Raw genomic sequence first — 11,445 nt, 5'->3', positions numbered from 1 at the left:
GATGTATTGTTGTCTGATGTATTGTTGTCTCTTCGTGGTGTTGTTTGATGTATTGTTGTCTGATGTATTGTTGTCTGATGTATTGTTGTCTCTTTGTGGTGTTGTCTGATGTATTGTTGTCTGATGTATTGTTGTCTGATGTATTGTTGTCTCTTTGTGGTGTTGTCTGATGTATTGTTGTCTGATGTATTGTTGTCTCTTTGTGGTGTTGTCTGATGTATTGTTGTCTGATGTATTGTTGTCTGATGTATTGTTGTCTGATGTATTGTTGTCTCTTTGTGGTGTTGTCTGATGTATTGTTGTCTGATGTATTGTTGTCTGATGTATTGTTGTCTGATGTATTGTTGTCTGATGTATTGTTGTCTGATGTATTGTTGTCTGATGTATTGTTGTCTCTTTGTGGTGTTGTCTGATGTAGTGTTGTCTGATGTATTGTTGTCTGATGTATTGTTGTCTGATGTATTGTTGTCTCTTTGTGGTGTTGTCTGATGTATTGTTGTCTGATGTATTGTTGTCTCTTTGTGGTGTTGTCTGATGTATTGCTGTCTGATGTATTGTTGTCTGATGTATTGTTGTCTGATGTATTGTTGTCTGATGTATTGTTGTCTCTTTGTGGTGTTGTCTGATGTATTGTTGTCTGATGTATTGTTGCCTGATGTATTGTTGTCTGATGTATTGTTTTCTCTTTGTAGTGTTGTCTGATGTATTGTTGTCTGATGTATTGTTGTCTCTTTGTGGTGTTGTCTGATGTATTGTTGTCTCTTTGTGGTGTTGTCTGATGTATTGTTGTCTCTTTGTGGTGTTGTCTGATGTATTGTTGGCTGATGTATTGTTGTCTCTTTGTGGTGTTGTCTGATGTAGTGTTGTCTGATGTATTGCTGTCTGATGTATTGTTGTCTGATGTATTGTTGTCTGATGTATTGTTGTCTGATGTATTGTTGTCTGATGTATTGTTGTATGATGTATTGTTGTCTGATGTATTGTTGTCTGATGTATTGTTGTCTGATGTATTGTTGTCTCTTTGTGGTGTTGTCTGATGTATTGTTGTCTGATGTATTGTTGTCTCTTTGTGGTGTTGTCTGATGTATTGTTGTCTGATGTATTATTGTCTGAAGTATTGTTGTCTGATGTATTGTTGTCTCTTTGTGGTGTTGTCTGATGTATTGTTGTCTCTTTGTGGTGTTGACTGATGTATTGTTGTCTCTTTGTGGTGTTGTCTGATGTATTGTTGTCTGATGTATTGTTGTCTCTTTGTGGTGTTGTCTGATGTATTGTTGTCTGATGTATTGTTGTCTGATGTATTGTTGTCTGATGTATTGTTGTCTGATGTATTGTTGTCTGATGTATTGTTGTCTGATGTATTGTTGTCTGATGTATTGTTGTCTCTTTGTGGTGTTGTCTGATGTATTGTTGTCTGATGTATTGTTGTCTGATGTATTGTTGTCTGATGTATTGTTGTCTGATGTATTGTTGTCTCTTTGTGGTGTTGTCTGATGTATTGTTGTCTCTTTGTGGTGTTGTCTGATGTATTGTTGTCTCTTTGTGGTGTTGTCTGATGTATTGTTGTCTGATGTATTGTTGTCTCTTTGTGGTGTTGTCTGATGTATTGTTGTCTGATGTATTGTTGTCTGATGTATTGTTGTCTGATGTATTGTTGTCTGATGTATTGTTGTCTCTTTGTGGTGTTGTCTGATGTATTGTTGTCTGATGTATTGTTGTCTGATGTATTGTTGTCTCTTTGTGGTGTTGTCTGATGTATTGTTGTCTGATGTATTGTTGTCTCTTTGTGGTGTTGTCTGATGTATTGTTGTCTCTTTGTGGTGTTGTCTGATGTATTGTTGTCTCTTTGTGGTGTTGTCTGATGTATTGTTGTCTGATGTATTGTTGTCTGATGTATTGTTGTCTCTTTGTGGTGTTGTTTGATGTATTGTTGTCTGATGTATTGTTGTCTGATGTATTGTTGTCTCTTTGTGGTGTTGTCTGATGTATTGTTGTCTGATGTATTGTTGTCTGATGTATTGTTGTCTGATGTATTGTTGTCTGATGTATTGTTGTCTCTTTGTGGTGTTGTCTGATGTAGTGTTGTCTGATGTATTGTTGTATCTTTGTGGTGTTGTCTGATGTATTGTTGTCTGATGTATTGTTGTCTGATGTATTGTTGTCTGATGTATTGTTGTATCTTTGTGGTGTTGTCTGATGTATTGTTGTCTGATGTATTGTTGTCTGATGTATTGTTGTCTGATGTATTGTTGTCTGATGTATTGTTGTCTGATGTATTGTTGTCTGATGTATTGTTGTCTCTTTGTGGTGTTGTCTGATGTATTGTTGTCTGATGTATTGTTGTCTGATGTATTGTTGTCTGATGTATTGTTGTCTCTTTGTGGTGTTGTCTGATGTATTGTTGTCTGATGTATTGTTGTCTCTTTGTGGTGTTGTCTGATGTATTGCTGTCTGATGTATTGTTGTCTGATGTATTGTTGTCTGATGTATTGTTGTCTGATGTATTGTTGTCTCTTTGTGGTGTTGTCTGATGTATTGTTGTCTGATGTATTGTTGCCTGATGTATTGTTGTCTGATGTATTGTTGTCTCTTTGTAGTGTTGTCTGATGTATTGTTGTCTGATGTATTGTTGTCTCTTTGTGGTGTTGTCTGATGTATTGTTGTCTCTTTGTGGTGTTGTCTGATGTATTGTTGTCTCTTTGTGGTGTTGTCTGATGTATTGTTGTCTGATGTATTGTTGTCTCTTTGTGGTGTTGTCTGATGTAGTGTTGTCTGATGTATTGCTGTCTGATGTATTGTTGTCTGATGTATTGTTGTCTGATGTATTGTTGTCTGATGTATTGTTGTCTGATGTATTGTTGTATGATGTATTGTTGTCTGATGTATTGTTGTCTGATGTATTGTTGTCTCATGTATTGTTGTCTCTTTGTGGTGTTGTCTGATGTATTGTTGTCTGATGTATTGTTGTCTCTTTGTGGTGTTGTCTGATGTATTGTTGTCTGATGTATTGTTGTCTGATGTATTGTTGTCTGATGTATTGTTGTCTCTTTGTGGTGTTGTCTGATGTATTGTTGTCTCTTTGTGGTGTTGTCTGATGTATTGTTGTCTCTTTGTGGTGTTGTCTGATGTATTGTTGTCTGATGTATTGTTGTCTCTTTGTGGTGTTGTCTGATGTATTGTTGTCTGATGTATTGTTGTCTGATGTATTGTTGTCTGATGTATTGTTGTCTGATGTATTGTTGTCTCTTTGTGGTGTTGTCTGATGTATTGTTGTCTGATGTATTGTTGTCTGATGTATTGTTGTCTCTTTGTGGTGTTGTCTGATGTATTGTTGTCTGATGTATTGTTGTCTCTTTGTGGTGTTGTCTGATGTATTGTTGTCTCTTTGTGGTGTTGTCTGATGTATTGTTGTCTCTTTGTGGTGTTGTCTGATGTATTGTTGTCTGATGTATTGTTGTCTGATGTATTGTTGTCTGATGTATTGTTGTCTCTTTGTGGTGTTGTCTGATGTATTGTTGTCTGATGTATTGTTGTCTGATGTATTGTTGTCTCTTTGTGGTGTTGTCTGATGTATTGTTGTCTGATGTCTTGTTGTCTGATGTATTGTTGTCTGATGTATTGTTGTCTGATGTATTGTTGTCTCTTTGTGGTGTTGTCTGATGTATTGTTGTCTGATGTATTGTTGTCTCTTTGTGGTGTTGTCTGATGTATTGTTGTCTGATGTATTGTTGTCTGATGTATTGTTGTCTCTTTGTGGTGTTGTCTGATGTATTGTTGTCTGATGTATTGTTGTCTGATGTATTGTTGTCTGATGTATTGTTGTCTGATGTATTGTTGTCTGATGTATTGTTGTCTGATGTATTGTTGTCTGATGTATTGTTGTCTCTTTGTGGTGTTGTCTGATGTATTGTTGTCTGATGTATTGTTGTCTGATGTATTGTTGTCTGATGTATTGTTGTCTGATGTATTGTTGTCTCTTTGTGGTGTTGTCTGATGTATTGTTGTCTGATGTATTGTGGTCTCTTTGTGGTGTTGTCTGATGTATTGTTGTCTGATGTATTGTTGTCTGATGTATTGTTGTCTCTTTGTGGTGTTGTCTGATGTATTGTTGTCTGATGTATTGTTGTCTGATGTATTGTTGTCTGATGTATTGTTGTCTGATGTATTGTTGTCTCTTTGTATTGTTGTCTGATGTATTGTTGTCTGATGTATTGTTGTCTCTTTGTGGTGTTGTCTGATGTATTGTTGTCTGATGTATTGTTGTCTGATGTATTGTTGTCTGATGTATTGTTGTCTCTTTGTGGTGTTGTCTGATGTATTGTTGTCTGATGTATTGTTGCCTGATGTATTGTTGTCTGATGTATTGTTGTCTCTTTGTGGTGTTGTCTGATGTATTGTTGTCTGATGTATTGTTGTCTCTTTGTGGTGTTGTCTGATGTATTGTTGTCTCTTTGTGGTGTTGTCTGATTTATTGTTGTCTCTTTGTGGTGTTGTCTGATGTATTGTTGTCTGATGTATTGTTGTCTCTTTGTGGTGTTGTCTGATGTAGTGTTGTCTGATGTATTGCTGTCTGATGTATTGTTGTCTGATGTATTGTTGTCTGATGTATTGTTGTCTGATGTATTGTTGTCTGATGTATTGTTGTATGATGTATTGTTGTCTGATGTATTGTTGTCTGATGTATTGTTGTCTGATGTATTGTTGTCTCTTTGTGGTGTTGTCTGATGTATTGTTGTCTGGTGTATTGTTGTCTCTTTGTGGTGTTGTCTGATGTATTGTTGTCTGATGTATTGTTGTCTGATGTATTGTTGTCTGATGTATTGTTGTCTCTTTGTGGTGTTGTCTGATGTATTGTTGTCTGATGTATTGTTGTCTCTTTGTGGTGTTGTCTGATGTATTGTTGTCTCCTTGTGGTGTTGTCTGATGTATTGTTGTCTGATGTATTGTTGTCTGATGTATTGTTGTCTGATGTATTGTTGTCTGATGTAGTGTTGTCTGATGTATTGTTGTCTGATGTATTGTTGTCTGATGTATTGTTGTCTCTTTGTGGTGTTGTCTGATGTATTGTTGTCTGATGTATTGTTGTCTGATGTATTGTTGTCTGATGTATTGTTGTCTGATGTATTGTTGTCTCTGTGGTGTTGTCTGATGTATTGTTGTCTGATGTATTGTTGTCTCTTTGTGGTGTTGTCTGATGTATTGTTGTCTGATGTATTGTTGTCTGATGTATTGTTGTCTCTTTGTGGTGTTGTCTGATGTATTGTTGTCTGATGTATTGTTGTCTGATGTATTGTTGTCTGATGTATTGTTGTCTGATGTATTGTTGTCTGATGTATTGTTGTCTGATGTATTGTTGTATGATGTATTGTTGTCTGATGTATTGTTGTCTGATGTATTGTTGTCTGATGTATTGTTGTCTCTTTGTGGTGTTGTCTGATGTATTGTTGTCTGATGTATTGTTGTCTCTTTGTGGTGTTGTCTGATGTATTGTTGTCTCTTTGTGGTGTTGTCTGATGTATTGTTGTCTGATGTATTGTTGTCTGATGTATTGTTGTCTGATGTATTGTTGTCTGATGTATTGTTGTCTGATGTAGTGTTGTCTGATGTATTGTTGTCTGATGTATTGTTGTCTGATGTATTGTTGTCTCTTTGTGGTGTTGTCTGATGTATTGTTGTCTGATGTATTGTTGTCTGATGTATTGTTGTCTCTTTGTGGTGTTGTCTGATGTATTGTTGTCTGATGTATTGTTGTCTGATGTATTGTTGTCTGATGTATTGTTGTCTCTTTGTGGTGTTGTCTGATGTATTGTTGTCTCTTTGTGGTGTTGTCTGATGTATTGTTGTCTCTTTGTGGTGTTGTCTGATGTATTGTTGTCTGATGTATTGTTGTCTCTTTGTGGTGTTGTCTGATGTATTGTTGTCTGATGTAATGTTGTCTGATGTATTGTTGTCTGATGTATTGTTGTCTCTTTGTGGTGTTGTCTGATGTATTGTTGTCTGATGTAATGTTGTCTGATGTAATGTTGTCTGATGTATTGTTGTCTGATGTATTGTTGTCTCTTTGTGGTGTGTCTGATGTATTGTTGTCTGATGTATTGTTGTCTCTTTGTGGTGTTGTCTGATGTATTGTTGTCTGATGTATTGTTGTCTGATGTATTGTTGTCTGATGTAGTGTTGTCTGATGTATTGTTGTCTGATGTATTGTTGTCTGATGTATTGTTGTCTCTTTGTGGTGTTGTCTGATGTAGTGTTGTCTGATGTATTGTTGTCTCTTTGTATTGTTGTCTGATGTATTGTTGTCTGATGTATTGTTGTCTGATGTATTGTTGTCTGATGTAATGTTGTCTGATGTATTGTTGTCTGATGTATTGTTGTCTCTTTGTGGTGTTGTCTGATGTATTGTTGTCTGATGTAATGTTGTCTGATGTAATGTTGTCTGATGTATTGTTGTCTGATGTATTGTTGTCTCTTTGTGGTGTGTCTGATGTATTGTTGTCTGATGTATTGTTGTCTCTTTGTGGTGTTGTCTGATGTATTGTTGTCTGATGTATTGTTGTCTGATGTATTGTTGTCTCTTTGTGGTGTTGTCTGATGTATTGTTGTCTCTTTGTGGTGTTGTCTGATGTAGTGTTGTCTGATGTATTGTTGTCTGATGTATTGTTGTCTGATGTATTGTTGTCTGATGTATTGTTGTCTGATGTATTGTATTACAGTGGGACCTCTAGAACATTGACCCAGTCCTCACGCTCCTCCTCAGTCATCCTGCTGAAGAGGCTGCAGTGGGACCTCTAGAACATTGACCCAGTCCTCACGCTCCTCCTCAGTCATCCTGGTGAAGAGGCTGCAGTGGGACCTCTAGAACATTGACCCAGTCCTCACGCTCCTCCTCAGTCATCCTGGTGAAGAGGCTGCAGTGGGACCTCTAGAACATTGACCCAGTCGTCACACTCCTCCTCAAATCATCCAGGTGAAGAGGCTGCTGTTGGACCTCAAGAACATTGACTCAGTCCTCACACTCCTCCTCAGTCATCCAGGTGAAGAGGCTGCTGTTGGACCTCAAGAACATTGACCCAGTCCTCACGCTCCTCCTCAGTCATCCAGGTGAAGAGGCTGCTGTTGGACCTCAAGAACATTGACCCAGTCTTCACGCTCCTCTTCAGTCATTGAGGTGAAGAAACAGGGACTATAGAGACAGAATGGTTCAGGGACTATAGAGACAGAATGGTCCAGGGACTATAGAGACAGAATGGTCCAGGGACTATAGAGACAGAATGGTCCAGGGACTATAGAGACAGAATGGTCCAGGGACTATAGAGACAGAATGGTACAGGGACTATAGAGACAGAATGGTACAGAGACTATAGAGACAGAATGGTACAGGGACTATAGAGACAGAATGGTACAGGGACTATAGAGACAGAATGGTACAGGGACTATAGAGACAGAATGGTACAGGGACTATAGAGACAGAATGGTACAGGGACTATAGAGACAGAATGGTACAGGGACTATAGAGACAGAATGGTACAGAGACTATAGAGACAGAATGGTACAGGGACGATAGAGACAGAATGGTACAGAGACTATAGAGACAGAATGGTACAGAGACTATAGAGACAGAATGGTACAGGGACTATAGAGACAGAATGGTACAGAGACTATAGAGACAGAATGGTACAGGGACTATAGAGACAGAATGGTACAGGGACTATAGAGACAGAATGGTACAGAGACTATAGAGACAGAATGGTACAGGGACTATATAGACAGAATGGTACAGGGACTATATAGACAGTATGGTCCATAGACGGTTTTCCTATTTTTAGGTCGGCCTGTCTTTAACACAGGAGCCTAAACCCTATGTATTATACACACACACACACACACACACACACACACACACACACACACACACACACACACACACACACACACACACACACACACACACACACACACACACACACACACACACACACACACACGTCCCATCCCTCCCTCGTTCTCTTAGCAGCTCCTTCCAGGGAATCCTGGTGTGCTGATTGCTGCATTTAAAGAGATTGAATAAGAGGGGCGAGAGAGAGAGAGAGAGAGAAGACCAGTGGAACTAAAAGTACATGAAAGTGAAGTCATTAATCTTTGCCTTCCCCTCCTCCTCTTCTCTCCACTTCTCCTCCCATCCTCTCCCCTCTCTCCTGTTGTCATCCTCTTTCTCCTCCCATCCTCTCCCCCCTCTCTCCTGTTGTCATCCTCCTCTTCTCTCCACTTCTCCTCCCATCCTCTCCCCCCTCGCTCCTGTTGTCCTCCTCTTTCTCCTCCTCTCCTCTCCACTTCTCCTCCCATCCTCTCCCTCCTCTCTCCTGTTCTGTTCTCCTCTTCTCTCCACTTCTCCTCCCATCCTCTCCCCCCTCTCCCCCCCTCTCTCCTCCTCCCCTCCCATCCTCTCCCCCTCTCTCCTCCTCCTCCCATCCTCACCCCCCCTCTCTCCTCTTCTCCTCTCATCCTCTCCCCCCCTCTCTCCTCCTCCTCCTCTCATCCTCTCCCCCCTCTCTCCTCCTCCTCCTCTCATCCTCTCCCCCCCTCTCTCCTCCTCCTCCTCCTCTTCTTCTCCCCCATCCTCTCCCCCTCCTCCCATCCTCTCCCCCCCTCTCTCCTCTTCTCCTCTCATCCTCTCTCCTCCTCCTCCTCTTCTCCTCCCATCCTCTCCCCCCCTCTCTCCTCTTCTCCTCTCATCCTCTCCCCCCCTCTCTCCTCCTCCTCCTCCTCTTCTCCTCCCATCCTCTCCCCCTCTCTCCTCCTCCTCCCATCCTCTCCCCCCTCTCTCCTCTTCTCCTCTCATCCTCTCCCCCTCTCTCCTCCTCCTCTTCTCCTCCCATCCTCTCCCCCTCTCTCCTCCTCCTCCCATCCTCTCCCCCCCTCTCTCCTCTTCTCCTCTCATCCTCTCCCCCTCTCTCCTCCTACTCCTCCTCTTCTCCTCTCCTCTGGTTTAAACGACCTTTCTATTAATAGAGTTAGTCTCTGCAGGCAGTCCAGGGTGGTTCTGAGGTTCTGAGGCTGCCGATTGGTCGACCAGGGTCAGAGGTCACATGGTTTAACTGTATTCTGAAGCAGTTCTGCCTTGGCCTCATAACACAGACAGACAGACAGACAGACAGACAGACAGACAGACAGACAGACAGACACACACACACACACACACACTAGAACAGCAGGGTCTTCCCTAGCTACCCAATACTGTCTAAGATCATCAAGTTTTCATAACATCTACACTTAGAACCCCTAGAAAAGAGCATTTAGAACCATATGAGAGCATGACATCTACACTTAATACCCTTAGAACAGAGCATTTAGAACATGACATCTAAACGGAGAACCCTTGGAACTTTACTGACCTTTAGATGTAGAACCTGTGGAACTCTGGGTGTTCCATGAAGAGATAGCGTTGCCTGGACTACCGCGTCACCGGCCTATCAGACGGAGCCCGTCAGGATCCATGGCAATGGGGCTGTTGTTGCGTTTGTCCGTAGATCAACAGATCTGAGTTCCCCAGCTTGATGTTGTCACCCCCGTGGTGACCTGATCTTCTGTGACATCCCATCTCTCTCTCTCCTCCCCCAAGGGCCTTATTGTCATGGGAAACATATGATAATGTTGCCAAGGCAAGTAAACATAACCAATGAACAGTAAACATTACACTCACAGACATTTCAAATGTAATATTATAGCCCGCACTGAGGTGGAATAGCCCGCACTGAGGTGGAATAGCCCGCACTGAGGTGGAATAGCCCGCACTGAGGTGGAATAGCCCGCACTGAGGTGGAATAGCCCGCACTGAGGTGGAATAGCCCGCACTGAGGTGGAATAGCCCGCACTGAGGTGGAATAGCCCGCACTGAGGTGGAATAGCCCGCACTGAGGTGGAATAGCCCGCACTGAGGTGGAATAGCCCGCACTGAGGTGGAATAGCCCGCACTGAGGTGGAATAGCCCGCACTGAGGTGGAATAGCCCGCACTGAGGTGGAATAGCCCGCACTGAGGTGGAATAGCCCGCACTGAGGTGGAATAGCCCGCACTGGGCTCTGCAGGCGAACCAGGACACCGTGCACAAGGCTGGTGCCATGTAAGCCGGCCCAAGGAGACGCACTGGAGACCAGATGCGTAGAGCCGGCTTCGTGACAATTGGCTCGATGCCCACTCTAGCCCGGCCGATACGAGGAGCTGGTATGTACCGCACCGGGCTATGCACCCGCACTGGGGACACCGTGCGCTCCACAGCATAACACGGTGCCTGCCCGGTCTCTCTAGCCCCCCGGTAAGCACAGGAAGTTGGCTCAGGTCTCTCTAGCCCCCCGGTAAGCACATGAAGTTGGCTCAGGTCTCTCTAGCCCCCCGGTAAGCACAGGAAGTTGGCTCAGGTCTCTCTAGCCCCCCGGTAAGCACATGAAGTTGGCTCAGGTCTCTCTAGCACCCCGGTAAGCACAGGAAGTTGGCTCAGGTCTCTCTAGCCCCCCGGTAAGCACAGGAAGTTGGCTCAGGTCTCTCTAGCCCGCCGGTAAGCACAGGAAGTTGGCTCAGGTCTCTCTAGCCCCCGGTAAGCACAGGAAGTTGGCTCAGGTCTCTCTAGCCCCCGGTAAGCACAGGAAGTTGGCTCAGGTCTCTCTAGCCCGCCGGTAAGGACAGGAAGTTGGCTCAGGTCTCTCTAGCCCCCGGTAAGCACAGGAAGTTGGCTCAGGTCTCTCTAGCCCCCGGTAAGCACAGGAAGTTGGCTCAGGTCTCTCTAGCCCGCCGGTAAGCACAGGAAGTTGGCGCAGGTCTCTCTAGCCCCCCGGTAAGCACAGGAAGTTGGCTCAGGTCTCTCTAGCCCCCCGGTAAGCACAGGAAGTTGGCTCAGGTCTCTCTAGCCCCCCGGTAAGCACAGGAAGTTGGCTCAGGTCTCTCTAGCCCCCCGGTAAGGACAGGAAGTTGGCTCAGGTCTCTCTAGCCCCCCGGTAAGCACAGGAAGTTGGCTCAGGTCTCTCTAGCCCGCCGGTAAGGACAGGAAGTTGGCTCAGGTCTCTCTAGCCCCCCGGTAAGCACAGGAAGTTGGCTCAGGTCTCTCTAGCCCCCCGGTAAGCACAGGAAGTTGGCTCAGGTCTATCTAGCCCCCCGGTAAGGACAGGAAGTTGGCTCAGGTCTCTCTAGCCCCCCGGTAAGGACAGGAAGTTGGCTCAGGTCTCTCTAGCCCCCCGGTAAGCACAGGAAGTTGGCTCAGGTCTTTCTAGCCCCCCGGTAAGCACAGGAAGTTGGCGCAGGTCTCATACCTGGCTTCGCCATACTCCCTGTGTGCCCCCGCCAATACATTTTTGGGGCTGACTCTCGGGCTTCCGCCGTGCTGCCTCCTCATACCGGCGCCTCTCCGCCTTCTCCGCCTCCAGCTCTTCTTTGGGGCGGCGATATTCTCCTGGCT

The 11,445-nt window shown here is 43.6% G+C and overlaps 1 long non-coding RNA gene across 3 annotated transcripts; it reads left to right on the top strand.

The window, feature by feature from the left end:
* The first annotated feature begins 10,195 nt into the window (after positions 1–10,195).
* On the top strand, positions 10,196–11,362 carry LOC127922404 (uncharacterized). Of its 3 annotated transcripts, none has more exons than XR_008111171.1 (3): positions 10,196–10,334; positions 10,811–11,130; positions 11,211–11,362. It is a non-coding gene; the product is annotated as an uncharacterized LOC127922404 (long non-coding RNA). The 3 variants fall into 3 exon arrangements; XR_008111172.1 differs by having other exon boundaries at positions 10,322–10,414; XR_008111173.1 differs by lacking the exon at positions 10,196–10,334 and adding an exon at positions 10,442–10,534.
* Positions 11,363–11,445: the final 83 nt, after the last annotated feature.

Source organism: Oncorhynchus keta, unplaced genomic scaffold (genome assembly GCF_023373465.1).
Source record: "Oncorhynchus keta strain PuntledgeMale-10-30-2019 unplaced genomic scaffold, Oket_V2 Un_contig_25591_pilon_pilon, whole genome shotgun sequence".
Classification (NCBI taxonomy): Eukaryota; Metazoa; Chordata; class Actinopteri; order Salmoniformes; family Salmonidae; genus Oncorhynchus; species Oncorhynchus keta.
The sequence above is the reverse complement of the archived record's forward strand: the minus strand, read 5'-3'. Positions and strand labels throughout refer to the sequence as shown.